We start from the raw sequence: 21,806 nt of genomic DNA on the forward strand, positions 1-21,806 counted from the left end.
GCTTTAACCAGCTAAGCCACAGCACCCACTTGATTCTTAAATTTGAAACACTTTTCTTTATGGTGTTCAAGAGAATATTGCTTTTTCACTTTCATATTCTTTTCTAAGTTCACACACTTCTCTACTCAAACACTTAAGATGAATGAAGACTCTTCACTTATTCAAAAACACCTCTCTAATTTGAAGTTTACCCTATTCATATCATTTTAAAATATACCTTGCTGAAGAATGGATTAGTTGAATTCAACAATAGAGTGATCATTCACCTCTATCTTGTTCTTTGTCATTTTCTTTTCCCTATTTCAGTCAATGCATTCCTACAAAAATCTTCACAATACCAAGCATTTTATTTAATTTTTAAGATAACTTATTCTAAAGTTCATAGAACCAGATGTTTATACTTAAATTGTATTCAACACTTGTTTGATGAAAATTATTCGGAAAGCATGGAGAAAACAGTTAAATGCTGCTGAGAATTGAACTCAGGATTTCCTGTTTACGAGACAGGAGCTTTACCCACTAAGCCACAGCACCAACAGTAATAGTAAAAAATGCATAAAGAATTTATTGTTAATGATGAAAATGTGTTTTCTGCTATAAATTCTTCTTTATATGTATTGTATTCTTAAACACGAAAAGATACTCAATCACTACGCAAGGATTAATATGTTTTAATACGCAGGTACTCCTATAAAACCTAATTTCATTTCTTGAATTCTTTACAATTTTTTTTCATGAAGGTAATAATATTGCTCCAATCTAGGTAGACATTTCATCTACGTCTTTCTCATAGATATGTATTTTTTTCATTTTGCAATAACAGTATTCATTCTATAATCTTGAAAATACTTGGGTTTTTATAAGGTTAAAGATAATCTGTTCAACAGTAAGATGAATCAGACTTTTATATTTTAATTGTATCGGAATAAGACCTAATGAAAATGATTTGTTATATAACAATGAGAAAAGCAAGGCACTGCTGAGAGTTGAACTCAGGATCTCCTGGAGACAGGCGCTTTAACCAGCTAAGCCACAGCACCCACTTGATTCTTTATTTTGAAACACTTTTCTTTATGGTGTTCAAGAGAATATTGCTTTTTCACTTTTATATTCTTTTCTAAGTTCACACACTTCTCTACTCAAACACTTAAGATGAATGAAGACTCTTCACTTATTCAAAAACACCTCTCTAATTTGAAGTTTACCCTATTCATATCATTTTAAAATATACCTTGCTGAAGTATGGATTAGTTGAATTCAACAATAGAGTGATCATTCACTTCTATCTTGTTCTTTGTCATTTTCTTTTCCCTATTTCAGTCAATGCATTCCTACAAAAATCTTCACAATACCAAGTATTTTATTTAATTTTTAAGATAACTTATTCTAAAGTTCATAGAACCAGATGTTTATACTTAAATTGTATTCAACACTTGTTTGATGAAAATTATTCGGAAAGCATGAAGAAAACAGTTAAATGCTGTTGAGATTTGAACTCAGGATTTCCTGTTTACGAGATAGGAGCTTTAACCACTTAGCCACAGCACCAACGGTAATAGTAAAAAATGCATAAATAATTTATTGTTGATGATGAAAATGTGTTTTCTGCTATAAATTCTTCTTTATATGTATTGTAATCTTAAACACGAAAATATACTCAATCCCTTCACAAGGATTCATATGTTTTAATAAACAGGTACTCCTATAAAACCCAATCTCATTTCTTGAATTCTTTACAATTTTTTTTCATGAAGGTAATAATATTGCTCCAATCTAGGTAGACATTTCATCTACGTCTTTCCCATAGATATGTATTTTTTTCATTTTGCAATAACAGTATTCATTCTATAATCGTGAAAATACTTGGGTTTTTATAAGGTTAAAGATGATCTGTTCAACAGTAAGATGAATCAGACTTTTATATTTTAATTGTATCGGAATAAGACCTAATGAAAATGATTTGTTATATAACAATGAGAAAAGCAAGGCACTGCTGAGAGTTGAACTCAGGATCTCCTGTTTACTAGACAGGCGCTTTAACCAGCTAAGCCACAGCACCCACTTGATTCTTAAATTTGAAACACTTTTCTTTATGGTGTTCAAGAGAATATTGCTTTTTCACTTTCATATTCTTTTCTAAGTTCACACACTTCTCTACTCAAACACTTAAGATGAATGAAGACTCTTCACTTATTCAAAAACACCTCTCTAATTTGAAGTTTACCCTATTCATATCATTTTAAAATATACCTTGCTGAAGAATGGATTAGTTGAATTCAACAATAGAGTGATCATTCACCTCTATCTTGTTCTTTGTCATTTTCTTTTCCCTATTTCAGTCAATGCATTCCTACAAAAATCTTCACAATACCAAGCATTTTATTTAATTTTTAAGATAACTTATTCTAAAGTTCATAGAACCAGATGTTTATACTTAAATTGTATTCAACACTTGTTTGATGAAAATTATTCGGAAAGCATGGAGAAAACAGTTAAATGCTGCTGAGAATTGAACTCAGGATTTCCTGTTTACGAGACAGGAGCTTTACCCACTAAGCCACAGCACCAACAGTAATAGTAAAAAATGCATAAAGAATTTATTGTTAATGATGAAAATGTGTTTTCTGCTATAAATTCTTCTTTATATGTATTGTATTCTTAAACACGAAAAGATACTCAATCACTACGCAAGGATTAATATGTTTTAATACGCAGGTACTCCTATAAAACCTAATTTCATTTCTTGAATTCTTTACAATTTTTTTTCATGAAGGTAATAATATTGCTCCAATCTAGGTAGACATTTCATCTACGTCTTTCTCATAGATATGTATTTTTTCATTTTGCAATAACAGTATTCATTCTATAATCTTGAAAATACTTGGGTTTTTATAAGGTTAAAGATAATCTGTTCAACAGTAAGATGAATCAGACTTTTATATTTTAATTGTATCGGAATAAGACCTAATGAAAATGATTTGTTATATAACAATGAGAAAAGCAAGGCACTGCTGAGAGTTGAACTCAGGATCTCCTGGAGACAGGCGCTTTAACCAGCTAAGCCACAGCACCCACTTGATTCTTTATTTTGAAACACTTTTCTTTATGGTGTTCAAGAGAATATTGCTTTTTCACTTTTATATTCTTTTCTAAGTTCACACACTTCTCTACTCAAACACTTAAGATGAATGAAGACTCTTCACTTATTCAAAAACACCTCTCTAATTTGAAGTTTACCCTATTCATATCATTTTAAAATATACCTTGCTGAAGTATGGATTAGTTGAATTCAACAATAGAGTGATCATTCACTTCTATCTTGTTCTTTGTCATTTTCTTTTCCCTATTTCAGTCAATGCATTCCTACAAAAATCTTCACAATACCAAGTATTTTATTTAATTTTTAAGATAACTTATTCTAAAGTTCATAGAACCAGATGTTTATACTTAAATTGTATTCAACACTTGTTTGATGAAAATTATTCGGAAAGCATGAAGAAAACAGTTAAATGCTGCTGAGATTTGAACTCAGGATTTCCTGTTTACGAGATAGGAGCTTTAACCACTTAGCCACAGCACCAACGGTAATAGTAAAAAATGCATAAATAATTTATTGTTGATGATGAAAATGTGTTTTCTGCTATAAATTCTTCTTTATATGTATTGTAATCTTAAACACGAAAAGATACTCAATCCCTTCACAAGGATTCATATGTTTTAATAAACAGGTACTCCTATAAAACCCAATCTCATTTCTTGAATTCTTTACAATTTTTTTTCATGAAGGTAATAATATTGCTCCAATCTAGGTAGACATTTCATCTACGTCTTTCTCATAGATATGTATTTTTTTCATTTTGCAATAACAGTATTCATTCTATAATCGTGAAAATACTTGGGTTTTTATAAGGTTAAAGATGATCTGTTCAACAGTAAGATGAATCAGACTTTTATATTTTAATTGTATCGGAATAAGACCTAATGAAAATGATTTGTTATATAACAATGAGAAAAGCAAGGCACTGCTGAGAGTTGAACTCAGGATCTCCTGTTTACTAGACAGGCGCTTTAACCAGCTAAGCCACAGCACGCACTTGATTCTGAAATTTGAAACACTTTTCTTTATGGTGTTCAAGAGAATATTGCTTTTTCACTTTCATATTCTTTTCTAAGTTCACACACTTCTCTACTCAAACACTTAAGATGAATGAAGACTCTTCACTTATTCAAAAACACCTCTCTAATTTGAAGTTTACCCTATTCATATCATTTTAAAATATTCCTTGCTGAAGAATGGATTTGTTGAATTCCACAAGAGAGTGATCATTCACCTCTATCTTGTTCTTTGTCATTTTCTTTTCCTTATTTCAGTCAATGCATTCCTACAAAAATCTTCACAATACCAAGCATTTTATTTCATTTTTAAGATAACTTATTCTAAAGTTCATAGAACCAGATGTTTATTCTTAAATTGTATTCAACATTTGTTTGATGAAAATTATTCGGAAAGCATGGAGAAAAGATTTAGGTGGTGTTGAGATTTGAACTCAGGATTTCCTGATTATGAGACAGGCGCTTTAACCACTAAGCCACAGCACCAACGTTAATAGTAAGAAATGCATACATAATTTATTGTTGATGATGAAAATGTGTTTCCTGCTATAAATTCTTCTTTATATGTATTGTAATCTTAAACACGAAAACATACTCAATCACTACGCAAGTATTAATATGTTTTAATAAACAGGTACTCTTATAAAACTCAATTTCATTTCTTGAATTCTTTAAAAAAAAATCATGAAGGTATTAATATTGCTCAAATCTAGGTAGAAATTTCATCTACCTCTTTCTCATAGATATGTATTTTTTTGATTTGGCAATAACAGTATTCATTCTATAATCTTGAAAATACTTGTGTTTTTATAAGGTTTAAGATGATCTGTTCAACAGTAAGATGAATCAGACTTTTATATTTTAATTGTATCGGAATAAGACCTAATGAAAATGATTTGTTATATAACAATGAGAAAAGCAAGGCACAGCTCAGAGTTGAACTCAGGATCTCCTGTTTACTAGAAAGGCGTTTTAACCAGCTAAGCCACAGCACCCAATTGATTCTTAATTTTGAAAACTTTTTCTTTATGGTGTTCAAGAGAATAATGCTTTTTCACTTTCATATTCTTTTCTAAGTTCACACACTTCTCTACTCATAAACTTAAGATAAATGAAGACTCTTCACTTATTCAAAAACACCTCTCTAATTTGAAGTTTACCCTATTCATATCATTTTAAAATATACATTGCTGAAGTATGGATTAGTTGAATTCAACAATAGAGTGATCATTCACCTCTATCTTGTTCTTTGTCATTTTCTTTTCCCTATTTCAATCAATGCATTCCTACAAAAATCTTCACAATACCAAGTATTTTATTTAATTTTCAAGATAACTTATTCTAAAGTTCATAGAACCAGATGTTTATACTTAAATTGTATTCAACACTTGTTTGATGAAAATTATTCGGAAAGCTTGAAGAAAACAGTTAAATGCTGCTGAGATTTGAACTCAGGATTTCCTGTTTACGAGATAGGAGCTTTAACCACTTAGCCACAGCACCAACGGTAATAGTAAAAAATGCATAAATAATTTATTGTTGATGATGAAAATGTGTTTTCTGCTATAAATTCTTCTTTATATGTATTGTAATCTTAAACACGAAAAGATACTCAATCCCTTCACAAGGATTCATATGTTTTAATAAACAGGTACTCTTATAAAACCCAATTTCATTTCTTGAATTCTTTACAATTTTTTTTCATGAAGGTAATAATATTGCTCCAATCTTGGTAGACATTTCATCTACGTCTTTCTCATAGATATGTACTTTTTTTCATTTTGCAATAACAGTATTCATTCTATAATCTTGAAAATACCTGGGTTTTTATAAGGTTAAAGGTGATCTGTTCAACAGTAAGATGAATCAGACTTTTATATTTTAATTGTATCGGAATAAGACCTAATGAAAATGATTTGTTATATAACAATGAGAAAAGCAAGGCACTGCTGAGAGATGAACTCAGGATCTCCTGTTTACTAGACAGGTGCTTTAGCCAGCTAAGCCACAGCACCCACTTGATTTTTAAATTTGAAACACTTTTCTTTATGGTTTTCAAGAGAATATTGCTTTTTCACTTTCATATTCTTTTCTAAGTTCACACACTTCTCTACTCAAACACTTAAGATGAATGAAGACTCTTCACTTATTCAAAAACACCTCTCTAATTTGAAGTTTACCCTATTCATATCATTTTAAAATATACCTTGCTGAAGAATGGATTAGTTGAATTCAACAATAGAGTGATCATTCACCTCTATCTTGTTCTTTGTCATTTTCTTTTCCCTATTTCAGTCAATGCATTCCTATAAAAATCTTCACAATACCAAGCATTTTATTTAATTTTTAAGATAACTTATTCTAAAGTTCATAGAACCAGATGTTTATACTTAAATTGTATTCAACACTTGTTTGATGAAAATCATTCGGAAAGCATGGAGAAAACAGTTAAATGCTGCTGAGAATTGTACTCAGGATTTCCTGTTTACGAGACAGGAGCTTTAACCACTAAGCCACAGCACCAACAGTAATAGTAAAAAATGCATAAAGAATTTATTGTTAATGATGAAAATGTGTTTTCTGCTATAAATTCTTCTTTATATGTATTGTAATCTTAAACACGAAAAGATACTCAATCACTACGCAAGGATTAATATGTTTTAATAAACAGGTACTCCTATAAAACCCAATCTCATTTCTTGAATTCTTTACAATTTTTTTTCATGAAGGTAATAATATTTCTCCAATCTAGGTAGACATTTCATCTACGTCTTTCTCATAGATATGTATTTTTTTCATTTTGCAATAACAGTATTCATTCTATAATCGTGAAAATACTTGGGTTTTTATAAGGTTAAAGATGATCTGTTCAACAGTAAGATGAATCAGACTTTTATATTTTAATTGTATCAGAATAAGACCTAATGAAAATGATTTGTTATATAACAATGAGAAAAGCAAGGCACTGCTGAGAGTTGAACTCAGGATCTCCTGTTTACTAGACAGGCGCTTTAACCAGCTAAGCCACAGGACCCACTTGATTCTGAAATTTGAAACACTTTTCTTTATGGTGTTCAAGAGAATATTGCTTTTTCACTTTCATATTCTTTTCTAAGTTTACACACTTCTCTACTCAAACACTTAAGATGAATGAAGACTCTTCACTTATTCAAAAACACCTCTCTAATTTGAAGTTTACCCTATTCATATCATTTTAAAATATTCCTTGCTGAAGAATGGATTTGTTGAATTCCACAAGAGAGTGATCATTCACCTCTATCTTGTTCTTTGTCATTTTCTTTTCCCTATTTCAGTCAATGCATTCCTACAAAAATCTTCACAATACCAAGCATTTTATTTCATTTTTAAGATAACTTATTCTAAAGTTCATAGAACCAGATGTTTATTCTTAAATTGTATTCAACATTTGTTTGATGAAAATTATTCGGAAAGCATGGAGAAAAGAGTTAGGTGGTGTTGAGATTTGAACTCAGGATTTCCTGATTACGAGACAGGCGCTTTAACCACTAAGCCACAGCACCAACGTTAATAGTAAGAAATGCATACATAATTTATTGTTGATGATGAAAATGTGTTTCCTGCTATAAATTCTTCTTTATATGTATTGTAATCTTAAACACGAAAACATACTCAATCACTACGCAAGTATTAATATGTTTTAATAAACAGGTACTCTTATAAAACTCAAGTTCATTTCTTGAATTCTTTAAAAAAAAAATCAGGAAGGTATTAATATTGCTCAAATCTAGGTAGAAATTTCATCTACCTCTTTCTCATAGATATGTATTTTTTTGATTTGGCAATACCAGTATTCATTCTATAATCTTGAAAATACTTGTGTTTTTATAAGGTTTAAGATGATCTGTTCAACAGTAAGATGAATCAGACTTTTATATTTTAATTGTATCGGAATAAGACCTAATGAAAATGATTTGTTATATAACAATGAGAAAAGCAAGGCACAGCTCAGAGTTGAACTCAGGATCTCCTGTTTACTAGAAAGGCGTTTTAACCAGCTAAGCCACAGCACCCACTTGATTCTTAATTTTGAAAACTTTTTCTTTATGGTGTTCAAGAGAATAATGCTTTTTCACTTTCATATTCCTTTCTAAGTTCACACACTTCTCTACTCATAAACTTAAGATGAATGAAGACTCTTCACTTATTCAAAAACACCTCTCTAATTTGAAGTTTACCCTATTCATATCATTTTAAAATATACCTTGCTGAAGTATGGATTAGTTGAATTCAACAATAGAGTGCTCATTCACCTCTATCTTGTTCTTTGTCATTTTCTTTTCCCTATTTCAATCAATGCATTCCTACAAAAATCTTCACAATACCAAGTATTTTATTTAATTTTTAAGATAACTTATTCTAAAGTTCATAGAACCAGATGTTTATACTTAAATTGTATTCAACACTTGTTTGATGAAAATTATTCGGAAAGCATGAAGAAAACAGTTAAATGCTGCTGAGATTTGAACTCAGGATTTCCTGTTTACGAGATAGGAGCTTTAACCACTTAGCCACAGCACCAACGGTAATAGTAAAAAATGCATAAATAATTTATTGTTGATGATGAAAATGTGTTTTCTGCTATAAATTCTTCTTTATATGTATTGTAATCTTAAACACGAAAAGATACTCAATCCCTTCACAAGGATTCATATGTTTTAATAAACAGGTACTCTTATAAAACCCAATTTCATTTCTTGAATTCTTTACAATTTTTTTTCATGAAGGTAATAATATTGCTCCAATCTTGGTAGACATTTCATCTACGTCTTTCTCATAGATATGTACTTTTTTTCATTTTGCAATAACAGTATTCATTCTATAATCTTGAAAATACCTGGGTTTTTATAAGGTTAAAGGTGATCTGTTCAACAGTAAGATGAATCAGACTTTTATATTTTAATTGTATCGGAATAAGACCTAATGAAAATGATTTGTTATATAACAATGAGAAAAGCAAGGCACTGCTGAGAGATGAACTCAGGATCGCCTGTTTACTAGACAGGTGCTTTAACCAGCTAAGCCACAGCACCCACTTGATTTTTAAATTTGAAACACTTTTCTTTATGGTTTTCAAGAGAATATTGCTTTTTCACTTTCATATTCTTTTCTAAGTTCACACACTTCTCTACTCAAACACTTAAGATGAATGAAGACTCTTCACTTATTCAAAAACACCTCTCTAATTTGAAGTTTACCCTATTCATATCATTTTAAAATATTCCTTGCTGAAGAATGGATTTGTTGAATTCCACAAGAGAGTGATCATTCACCTCTATCTTGTTCTTTGTCATTTTCTTTTCCCTATTTCAGTCAATGCATTCCTACAAAAATCTTCACAATACCAAGCATTTTATTTCATTTTTAAGATAACTTATTCTAAAGTTCATAGAACCAGATGTTTATTCTTAAATTGTATTCAACATTTGTTTGATGAAAATTATTCGGAAAGCATGGAGAAAAGAGTTAGGTGGTGTTGAGATTTGAACTCAGGATTTCCTGATTACGAGACAGGCGCTTTAACCACTAAGCCACAGCACCAACGTTAATAGTAAGAAATGCATACATAATTTATTGTTGATGATGAAAATGTGTTTCCTGCTATAAATTCTTCTTTATATGTATTGTAATCTTAAACACGAAAACATACTCAATCACTACGCAAGTATTAATATGTTTTAATAAACAGGTACTCTTATAAAACTCAATTTCATTTCTTGAATTCTTTAAAAAAAAAATCATGAAGGTATTAATATTGCTCAAATCTAGGTAGAAATTTCATCTACCTCTTTCTCATAGATATGTATTTTTTTGATTTGGCAATAACAGTATTCATTCTATAATCTTGAAAATACTTGTGTTTTTATAAGGTTTAAGATGATCTGTTCAACAGTGAGATGAATCAGACTTTTATATTTTAATTGTATCGGAATAAGACCTAATGAAAATGATTTGTTATATAACAATGAGAAAAGCAAGGCACAGCTCAGAGTTGAACTCAGGATCTCCTGTTTACTAGAAAGGCGTTTTAACCAGCTAAGCCACAGCACCCACTTGATTCTTAATTTTGAAAACTTTTTCTTTATGGTGTTCAAGAGAATAATGCTTTTTCACTTTCATATTCTTTTCTAAGTTCACACACTTCTCTACTCATAAACTTAAGATGAATGAAGACTCTTCACTTATTCAAAAACACCTCTCTAATTTGAAGTTTACCCTATTCATATCATTTTAAAATATACCTTGCTGAAGTATGGATTAGTTGAATTCAACAATAGAGTGATCATTCACCTCTATCTTGTTCTTTGTCATTTTCTTTTCCCTATTTCAATCAATGCATTCCTACAAAAATCTTCACAATACCAAGTATTTTATTTAATTTTTAAGATAACTTATTCTAAAGTTCATAGAACCGAGATGTTTATACTTAAATTGTATTCAACACTTGTTTGATGAAAATTATTCGGAAAGCATGAAGAAAACAGTTAAATGCTGCTGAGATTTGAACTCAGGATTTCCTGTTTACGAGATAGGAGCTTTAACCACTTAGCCACAGCACCAAGGGTAATAGTAAAAAATGCATAAATAATTTATTGTTGATGATGAAAATGTGTTTTCTGCTATAAATTCTTCTTTATATGTATTGTAATCTTAAACACGAAAAGATACTCAATCCCTTCACAAGGATTCATATGTTTTAATAAACAGGTACTCTTATAAAACCCAATTTCATTTCTTGAATTCTTTACAATTTTTTTTCATGAAGGTAATAATATTGCTCCAATCTTGGTAGACATTTCATCTACGTCTTTCTCATAGATATGTACTTTTTTTCATTTTGCAATAACAGTATTCATTCTATAATCTTGACAATACCTGTGTTTTTATAAGGTTAAAGGTGATCTGTTCAACAGTAAGATGAATCAGACTTTTATATTTTAATTGTATCGGAATAAGACCTAATGAAAATGATTTGTTATATAACAATGAGAAAAGCAAGGCACTGCGGAGAGTTGAACTCAGGATCTCCTGTTTACTAGACAGGCGCTTTAACCAGCTAAGCCACAGCACCCACTTGATTCTGAAATTTGAAACACTTTTCTTTATGGTGTTCAAGAGAATATTGCTTTTTCACTTTCATATTCTTTTCTAAGTTCACACACTTCTCTACTCAAACACTTAAGATGAATGAAGACTCTTCACTTATTCAAAAACACCTCTCTAATTTGAAGTTTACCCTATTCATATCATTTTAAAATATTCCTTGCTGAAGAATGGATTTGTTGAATTTCACAAGAGAGTGATCATTCACCTCTATCTTGTTCTTTGTCATTTTCTTTTCCCTATTTCAGTCAATGCATTCCTATAAAAATCTTCACAATACCAAGCATTTTATTTAATTTTTAAGATAACTTATTCTAAAGTTCATAGAACCAGATGTTTATACTTAAATTGTATTCAACACTTGTTTGATGAAAATCATTCGGAAATCATGGAAAAAACAGTTAAATGCTGCTGAGAATTGTACTCAGGATTTCCTGTTTACGAGACAGGAGCTTTAACCACTCAGCCACAGCACCAACAGTAATAGTAAAAAATGCATAAAGAATTTATTGTTAATGATGAAAATGTGTTTTCTGCTATAAATTCTTCTTTATATGTATTGTAATCTTAAACACGAAAAGATACTCAATCACTACGCAAGGATTAATATGTTTTAATAAACAGGTACTCCTATAAAACCCAATCTCATTTCTTGAATTCTTTACAATTTTTTTTCATGAAGGTAATAATATTGCTCCAATCTAGGTAGACATTTCATCTACGTCTTTCTCATAGATATGTATTTTTTTCATTTTGCAATAACAGTATTCATTCTATAATCGTGAAAATACTTGGGTTTTTATAAGGTTAAAGATGATCTGTTCAACAGTAAGATGAATCAGACGTTTATATTTTAATTGTATCGGAATAAGACCTAATGAAAATGATTTGTTATATAACAATGAGAAAAGCAAGGCACTGCTGAGAGTTGAACTCAGGATCTCCTGTTTACTAGACAGGCGCTTTAACCAGCTAAGCCACAGCACCCACTTGATTCTGAAATTTGAAACACTTTTCTTTATGGTGTTCAAGAGAATATTGCTTTTTCACTTTCATATTCTTTTCTAAGTTCACACACTTCTCTACTCAAACACTTAAGATGAATGAAGACTCTTCACTTATTCAAAAACACCTCTCTAATTTGAAGTTTACCCTATTCATATCATTTTAAAATATTCCTTGCTGAAGAATGGATTTGTTGAATTCCACAAGAGAGTGATCATTCACCTCTATCTTGTTCTTTGTCATTTTCTTTTCCCTATTTCAGTCAATGCATTCCTACAAAAATCTTCATAATACCAAGCATTTTATTTCATTTTTAAGATAACTTATTCTAAAGTTCATAGAACCAGATGTTTATTCTTAAATTGTATTCAACATTTGTTTGATGAAAATTATTCGGAAAGCATGGAGAAAAGAGTTAGGTGGTGTTGAGATTTAAACTCAGGATTTCCTGATTATGAGACAGGCGCTTTAACCACTAAGCCACAGCACCAACGTTAATAGTAAGAAATGCATACATAATTTATTGTTGATGATGAAAATGTGTTTCCTGCTATAAATTCTTCTTTATATGTATTGTAATCTTAAACACGAAAACATACTCAATCACTACGCAAGTATTAATATGTTTTAATAAACAGGTACTCTTAGAAAACTCAATTTCATTTCTTGAATTCTTTAAAAAAAATCATGAAGGTATTAATATTGCTCAAATCTAGGTAGAAATTTCATCTACCTCTTTCTCATAGATATGTATTTTTTTGATTTGGCAATAACAGTATTCATTCTATAATCTTGACAATACCTGTGTTTTTATAAGGTTAAAGGTGATCTGTTCAACAGTAAGATGAATCCGACTTTTATATTTTAATTGTATCGGAATAAGACCTAATGAAAATGATTTGTTATATAACAATGAGAAAAGCAAGGCACTGCTGAGAGATGAACTCAGGATCTCCTGTTTACTAGACAGGTGCTTTAGCCAGCTAAGCCACAGCACCCACTTGATTTTTAAATTTGAAACACTTTTCTTTATGGTTTTCAAGAGAATATTGCTTTTTCACTTTCATATTCTTTTCTAAGTTCACACACTTCTCTACTCAAACACTTAAGATGAATGAAGACTCTTCACTTATTCAAAAACACCTCTCTAATTTGAAGTTTACCCTATTCATATCATTTTAAAATATACCTTGCTGAAGAATGGATTAGTTGAATTCAACAATAGAGTGATCATTCACCTCTATCTTGAACTTTGTCATTTTCTTTTCCCTATTTCAGTCAATGCATTCCTATAAAAATCTTCACAATACCAAGCATTTTATTTAATTTTTAAGATAACTTATTCTAAAGTTCATAGAACCAGATGTTTATACTTAAATTGTATTCAACACTTGTTTGATGAAAATCATTCGGAAAGCATGGAGAAAACAGTTAAATGCTGCTGAGAATTGTACTCAGGATTTCCTGTTTACGAGACAGGAGCTTTAACCACTAAGCCACAGCACCAACAGTAATAGTAAAAAATGCATAAAGAATTTATTGTTAATGATGAAAATGTGTTTTCTGCTATAAATTCTTCTTTATATGTATTGTAATCTTAAACACGAAAAGATACTCAATCACTACGCAAGGATTAATATGTTTTAATAAACAGGTACTCCTATAAAACCCAATCTCATTTCTTGAATTCTTTACAATTTTTTTTCATGAAGGTAATAATATTGCTCCAATCTAGGTAGACATTTCATCTACGTCTTTCTCATAGATATGTATTTTTTTCATTTTGCAATAACAGTATTCATTCTATAATCTTGAAAATACTTGGGTTTTTATAAGGTTAAAGATGATCTGTTCAACAGTAAGATGAATCAGACTTTTATATTTTAATTGTATCGGAATAAGACCTAATGAAAATGATTTGTTATATAACAATGAGAAAAGCAAGGCACTGCTGAGAGTTGAACTCAGGATCTCCTGTTTACTAGACAGGCGCTTTAACCAGCTAAGCCACAGCACCCACTTGATTCTGAAATTTGAAACACTTTTCTTTATGGTGTTCAAGAGAATATTGCTTTTTCACTTTCATATTCTTTTCTAAGTTCACACACTTCTCTACTCAAACACTTAAGATGAATGAAGACTCTTCACTTATTCAAAAACACCTCTCTAATTTGAAGTTTACCCTATTCATATCATTTTAAAATATTCCTTGCTGAAGAATGGATTTGTTGAATTTCACAAGAGAGTGATCATTCACCTCTATCTTGTTCTTTGTCATTTTCTTTTCCCTATTTCAGTCAATGCATTCCTATAAAAATCTTCACAATACCAAGCATTTTATTTAATTTTTAAGATAACTTATTCTAAAGTTCATAGAACCAGATGTTTATACTTAAATTGTATTCAACACTTGTTTGATGAAAATCATTCGGAAATCATGGAGAAAACAGTTAAATGCTGCTGAGAATTGTACTCAGGATTTCCTGTTTACGAGACAGGAGCTTTAACCACTAAGCCACAGCACCAACAGTAACAGTAAAAAATGCATAAAGAATTTATTGTTAATGATGAAAATGTGTTTTCTGCTATAAATTCTTCTTTATATGTATTGTAATCTTAAACACGAAAAGATACTCAATCACTACGCAAGGATTAATATGTTTTAATAAACAGGTACTCCTATAAAACCCAATCTCATTTCTTGAATTCTTTACAATTTTTTTTCATGAAGGTAATAATATTGCTCCAATCTAGGTAGACATTTCATCTACGTCTTTCTCATAGATATGTATTTTTTTCATTTTGCAATAACAGTATTCATTCTATAATCGTGAAAATACTTGGGTTTTTATAAGGTTAAAGATGATCTGTTCAACAGTAAGATGAATCAGACTTTTATATTTTAATTGTATCGGAATAAGACCTAATGAAAATGATTTGTTATATAACAATGAGAAAAGCAAGGCACTGCTGAGAGTGAACTCAGGATCTCCTGTTTACTAGACAGGCGCTTTAACCAGCTAAGCCACAGCACCCACTTGTTTCTGAAATTTGAAACACTTTTCTTTATGGTGTTCAAGAGAATATTGCTTTTTCACTTTCATATTCTTTTCTAAGTTCACACACTTCTCTACTCAAACACTTAAGATGAATGAAGACTCTTCACTTATTCAAAAACACCTCTCTAATTTGAAGTTTACCCTATTCATATCATTTTAAAATATGCCTTGCTGAAGAATGGATTTGTTGAATTCCACAAGAGAGTGATCATTCACCTCTATCTTGTTCTTTGTCATTTTCTTTTCCCTATTTCAGTCAATGCATTCCTACAAAAATCTTCACAATACCAAGCATTTTATTTCATTTTTAAGATAACTTATTCTAAAGTTCATAGAACCAGATGTTTATTCTTAAATTGTATTCAACATTTGTTTGATGAAAATTATTCGGAAAGCATGGAGAAAAGAGTTAGGTGGTGTTGAGATTTAAACTCAGGATTTCCTGATTATGAGACAGGCGCTTTAACCACTAAGCCACAGCACCAACGTTAATAGTAAGAAATGCATACATAATTTATTGTTGATGATGAAAATGTGTTTCCTGCTATAAATTCTTCTTTATATGTATTGTAATCTTAAACACGAAAACATACTCAATCACTACGCAAGTATTAATATGTTTTAATAAACAGGTACTCTTATAAAACTCAATTTCATTTCTTGAATTCTTTAAAAAAAAAATCAGGAAGGTATTAATATTGCTCAAATCTAGGTAGAAATTTCATCTACCTCTTTCTCATAGATATGTATTTTTTTGATTTGGCAATAACAGTATTCATTCTATAATCTTGAAAATACTTGTGTTTTTATAAGGTTTAAGATGATCTGTTCAACAGTAAGATGAATCAGACTTTTATATTTTAATTGTATCGGAATAAGACCTAATGAAAATGATTTGTTATATAACAATGAGAAAAGCAAGGCACAGCTCAGAGTTGAACTCAGGATCTCCTGTTTACTAGAAAGGCGTTTTAACCAGCTAAGCCACAGCACCCACTTGATTCTTAATTTTGAAAACTTTTTCTTTATGGTGTTCAAGAGAATAATGCTTTTTCACTTTCATATTCTTTTCTAAGTTCACACACTTCTCTACTCATAAACTTAAGATGAATGAAGACTCTTCACTTATTCAAAAACACCTCTCTAATTTGAAGTTTACCCTATTCATATCATTTTAAAATATACCTTGCTGAAGTATGGATTAGTTGAATTCAACAATAGAGTGATCATTCACCTCTATCTTGTTCTTTGTCATTTTCTTTTCCCTATTTCAATCAATGCATTCCTACAAAAATCTTCACAATACCAAGTATTTTATTTAATTTTTAAGATAACTTATTCTAAAGTTCATAGAACCAGATGTTTATACTTAAATTGTATTCAACACTTGTTTGATGAAAATTATTCGGAAAGCATGAAGAAAACAGTTAAATGCTGCTGAGATTTGAACTCAGGATTTCCTGTTTACGAGATAGGAGCTTTAACCACTTAGCCACAGCACCAACGGTAATAGTAAAAAATGCATAAATAATTTATTGTTGATGATGAAAATGTGTTTTCTGCTATAAATTCTTCTTTATATGTATTGTAATCTTAAACACGAAAAGATACTCAATCCCTTCACAAGGATTCATATGTTTTAATAAACAGGTACTCTTATAAAACCCAATTTAATTTCTTGAATTCTTTACAATTTTTTTTCATGAAGGTAATAATATTGCTCCAATCTTGGTAGACATTTCATCTACGTCTTTCTCATAGATGTGTACTTTTTTTCATTTTGCAATAACAGTATTCATTCTATAATCTTGAAAATACCTGGATTTTTATAAGGTTAAAGGTGATCTGTTCAACAGTAAGATGAATCAGACTTTTATATTTTAATTGTATCGGAATAAGACCTAATGAAAATGATTTGTTATATAACAATGAGAAAAGCAAGGCACTGCTGAGAGATGAACTCAGGATCTCCTGTTTACTAGACAGGTGCTTTAACCAGCTAAGCCACAGCACCCACTTGATTTTTAAATTTGAAACACTTTTCTTTATGGTTTTCAAGAGAATATTGCTTTTTCACTTTCATATTCTTTTCTAAGTTCACACACTTCTCTACTCAAACACTTAAGATGAATGAAGACTCTTCACTTATTCAAAAACACCTCTCTAATTTGAAGTTTACCCTATTCATATCATTTTAAAATATTCCTTGCTGAAGAATGGATTTGTTGAATTTCACAAAATAGTGATCATTCACCTCTATCTTGTTCTTTGTCATTTTCTTTTCCCTATTTCAGTCAATGCATTCCTATAAAAATCTTCACAATACCAAGCATTTTATTTAATTTTTAAGATAACTTATTCTAAAGTTCATAGAACCAGATGTTTATACTTAAATTGTATTCAACACTTGTTTGATGAAAATCATTCGGAAAGCATGGATGAAACAGTTAAATGCTGCTGAGAATTGTACTCAGGATTTCCTGTTTACGAGACAGGAGCTTTAACCACTAAGCCACAGCACCAACAGTAATAGTAAAAAATGCATAAAGAATTTATTGTTAATGATGAAAATGTGTTTTCTGCTATAAATTCTTCTTTATATGTATTGTAATCTTAAACACGAAAAGATACTCAATCACTACGCAAGGATTAATATGTTTTAATAAACAGGTACTCCTATAAAACCCAATCTCATTTCTTGAATTCTTTACAATTTTTTTTCATGAAGGTAATAATATTGCTCCAATCTAGGTAGACATTTCATCTACGTCTTTCTCATAGATATGTATTTTTTTCATTTTGCAATAACAGTATTCATTCTATAATCTTGAAAATACTTGGGTTTTTATAAGGTTAAAGATGATCTGTTCAACAGTAAGATAAATCAGACTTTTATATTTTAATTGTATCGGAATAAGACCTAATGAAAATGATTTGTTATATAACAATGAGAAAAGCAAGGCACTGCTGAGAGTTGAACTCAGGATCTCCTGTTTACTAGACAGGCGCTTTAACCAGCTAAGCCACAGCACCCACTTGATTCTGAAATTTGAAACACTTTTCATTATGGTGTTCAAGAGAATATTGCTTTTTCACTTTCATATTCTTTTCTAAGTTCACACACTTCTCTACTCAAACACTTAAGATGAATGAAGACTCTTCACTTATTCAAAAACACCTCTCTAATTTGAAGTTTACCCTATTCATATCATTTTAAAATATTCCTTGCTGAAGAATGGATTTGTTGAATTTCACAAGAGAGTGATCATTCACCTCTATCTTGTTCTTTGTCATTTTCTTTTCCCTATTTCAGTCAATGCATTCCTATAAAAATCTTCACAATACCAAGCATTTTATTTAATTTTTAAGATAACTTATTCTAAAGTTCATAGAACCAGATGTTTATACTTAAATTGTATTCAACACTTGTTTGATGAAAATCATTTGGAAAGCATGGAGAAAACAGTTAAATGCTGCTGAGAATTGTACTCAGGATTTCCTGTTTACGAGACAGGAGCTTTAACCACTAAGCCACAGCACCAACAGTAATAGTAAAAAATGCATAAAGAATTTATTGTTAATGATGAAAATGTGTTTTCTGCTATAAATTCTTCTTTATATGTATTGTAATCTTAAACACGAAAAGATACTCAATCACTACGCAAGGATTAATATGTTTTAATAAACAGGTACTCCTATAAAACCCAATCTCATTTCTTGAATTCTTTACAATTTTTTTTCATGAAGGTAATAATATTGCTCCAATCTAGGTAGACATTTCATCTACGTCTTTCTCATAGATATGTATTTTTTTCATTTTGCAATAACAGTATTCATTCTATAATCGTGAAAATACTTGGGTTTTTATAAGGTTAAAGATGATCTGTTCAACAGTAAGATGAATCAGACTTTTATATTTTAATTGTATCGGAATAAGACCTAATGAAAATGATTTGTTATATAACAATGAGAAAAGCAAGGCACTGCTGAGAGTTGAACTCAGGATCTCCTGTTTACTAGACAGGCGCTTTAACCAGCTAAGCCACAGCACCCACTTGATTCTGAAATTTGAAACACTTTTCTTTATGGTGTTCAAGAGAATATTGCTTTTTCACTTTCATATTCTTTTCTAAGTTCACACACTTCTCTACTCAAACACTTAAGATGAATGAAGACTCTTCACTTATTCAAAAACACCTCTCTAATTTGAAGTTTACCCTATTCATATCATTTTAAAATATTCCTTGCTGAAGAATGGATTTGTTGAATTCCACAAGAGAGTGATCATTCACCTCTATCTTGTTCTTTGTCATTTTCTTTTCCCTATTTCAGTCAATGCATTCCTACAAAAATCTTCACAATACCAAGCATTTTATTTCATTTTTAAGATAACTTATTCTAAAGTTCATAGAACCAGATGTTTATTCTTAAATTGTATTCAACATTTGTTTGATGAAAATTATTCGGAAAGCATGGAGAAAAGAGTTAGGTGGTGTTGAGATTTGAACTCAGGATTTCCTGATTACGAGACAGGCGCTTTAACCACTAAGCCACAGCACCAACGTTAATAGTAAGAAATGCATACATAATTTATTGTTGATGATGAAAATGTGTTTCCTGCTAAAAATTCTTCTTTATATGTATTGTAATCTTAAACACGAAAACATACTCAATCACTACGCAAGTATTAATATGTTTTAATAAACAGGTACTCTTATAAAACTCAATTTCATTTCTTGAATTCTTTAAAAAAAAATCATGAAGGTATGAATATTGCTCAAATCTAGGTAGAAATTTCATCTACCTCTTTCTCATAGATATGTATTTTTTTGATTTGGCAATAACAGTATTCATTCTATAATCTTGAAAATACTTGTGTTTTTATAAGGTTTAAGATGATCTGTTCAACAGTAAGATGAATCAGACTTTTATATTTTAATTGTATCGGAATAAGACCTAATGAAAGTGATTTGTTATATAACAATGAGAAAAGCAAGGCACAGCTCAGAGTTGAACTCAGGATCTCCTGTTTACTAGAAAGGCGTTTTAACCAGCTAAGCCACAGCACCCACTTGATTCTTAATTTTGAAAACTTTTTCTTTATGGTGTTCAAGAGAATAATGCTTTTTCACTTTCATATTCTTTTCTAAGTTCACACACTTCTCTACTCATAAACTTAAGATGAATGAAGACTCTTCACTTATTCAAAAACACCTCTCTAATTTGAAGTTTACCCTATTCATATCATTTTAAAATATACCTTGCTGAAGTATGGATTAGTTGAATTCAACAATAGAGTGATCATTCACCTCTATCTTGTTCTTTGTCATTTTCTTTTCCCTATGTCAATCAATGCATTCCTACAAAAATCTTCACAATACCAAGTATTTTATTTAATTTTTAAGATAACTTATTCTAAAGTTCATAGAACCAGATGTTTATACTTAAATTGTATTCAACACTTGTTTGATGAAAATTATTCGGAAAGCATGAAGAAAACAGTTAAATGCTGCTGAGATTTGAACTCAGGATTTCCTGTTTACGAGATAGGAGCTTTAACCACTTAGCCACAGCACCAACGGTAATAGTAAAAAATGCATAAATAATTTATTGTTGATGATGAAAATGTGTTTTCTGCTATAAATTCTTCTTTATATGTATTGTAATCTTAAACACGAAAAGATACTCAATCCCTTCACAAGGATTCATATGTTTTAATAAACAGGTACTCTTATAAAACCCAATTTCATTTCTTGAATTCTTTACAATTTTTTTTCATGAAGGTAATAATATTGCTCCAATCTTGGTAGACATTTCATCTACGTCTTTCTCATAGATATGTACTTTTTTTCATTTTGCAATAACAGTATTCATTCTATAATCTTGAAAATACCTGGGTTTTTATAAGGTTAAAGGTGATCTGTTCAACAGTAAGATGAATCAGACTTTTATATTTTAATTGTATCGGAATAAGACCTAATGAAAATGATTTGTTATATAACAATGAGAAAAGCAAGGCACTGCTGAGAGATGAACTCAGGATCGCCTGTTTACTAGACAGATGCTTTAACCAGCTAAGCCACAGCACCCACTTGATTTTTAAATTTGAAACACTTTTCTTTATGGTTTTCAAGAGAATATTGCTTTTTCACTTTCATATTCTTTTCTAAGTTCACACACTTCTCTACTCAAACACTTAAGATGAATGAAGACTCTTCACTTATTCAAAAACACCTCTCTAATTTGAAGTTTACCCTATTCATATCATTTTAAAATATTCCTTGCTGAAGAATGGATTTGTTGAATTTCACAAGAGAGTGATCATTCACCTCTATCTTGTTCTTTGTCATTTTCTTTTCCCTATTTCAGTCAATGCATTCCTATAAAAATCTTCACAATACCAAGCATTTTATTTAATTTTTAAGATAACTTATTCTAAAGTTCATAGAACCAGATGTTTATACTTAAATTGTATTCAACACTTGT

The 21,806-nt window shown here is 30.1% G+C and overlaps 6 non-coding genes across 6 annotated transcripts; all 6 read right to left on the reverse strand.

Moving 5' to 3' along the window:
• Positions 1-1,985: 1,985 nt before the first annotated feature.
• On the reverse strand, positions 1,986-2,059 carry TRNAT-AGU (transfer RNA threonine (anticodon AGU)). Its single transcript has one exon. It is a non-coding gene; the product is annotated as a tRNA-Thr (tRNA).
• Positions 2,060-7,073: 5,014 nt separating this feature from the next.
• On the reverse strand, positions 7,074-7,147 carry TRNAT-AGU (transfer RNA threonine (anticodon AGU)). The gene has a single exon. It is a non-coding gene; the product is annotated as a tRNA-Thr (tRNA).
• A 5,022-nt stretch (positions 7,148-12,169) lies between these two features.
• Positions 12,170-12,243, reverse strand: TRNAT-AGU (transfer RNA threonine (anticodon AGU)). Its single transcript has one exon. It is a non-coding gene; the product is annotated as a tRNA-Thr (tRNA).
• Positions 12,244-14,204: 1,961 nt separating this feature from the next.
• On the reverse strand, positions 14,205-14,278 carry TRNAT-AGU (transfer RNA threonine (anticodon AGU)). Its single transcript has one exon. It is a non-coding gene; the product is annotated as a tRNA-Thr (tRNA).
• Positions 14,279-18,279: 4,001 nt separating this feature from the next.
• TRNAT-AGU (transfer RNA threonine (anticodon AGU)) lies at positions 18,280-18,353 on the reverse strand. Its single transcript has one exon. It is a non-coding gene; the product is annotated as a tRNA-Thr (tRNA).
• A 945-nt stretch (positions 18,354-19,298) lies between these two features.
• On the reverse strand, positions 19,299-19,372 carry TRNAT-AGU (transfer RNA threonine (anticodon AGU)). Its single transcript has one exon. It is a non-coding gene; the product is annotated as a tRNA-Thr (tRNA).
• Positions 19,373-21,806: the final 2,434 nt, after the last annotated feature.

The sequence above is a fragment of the Lissotriton vulgaris genome, chromosome 12 (genome assembly GCF_964263255.1).
Source record: "Lissotriton vulgaris chromosome 12, aLisVul1.2, whole genome shotgun sequence".
NCBI lineage: Eukaryota > Metazoa > Chordata > Amphibia > Caudata > Salamandridae > Lissotriton > Lissotriton vulgaris.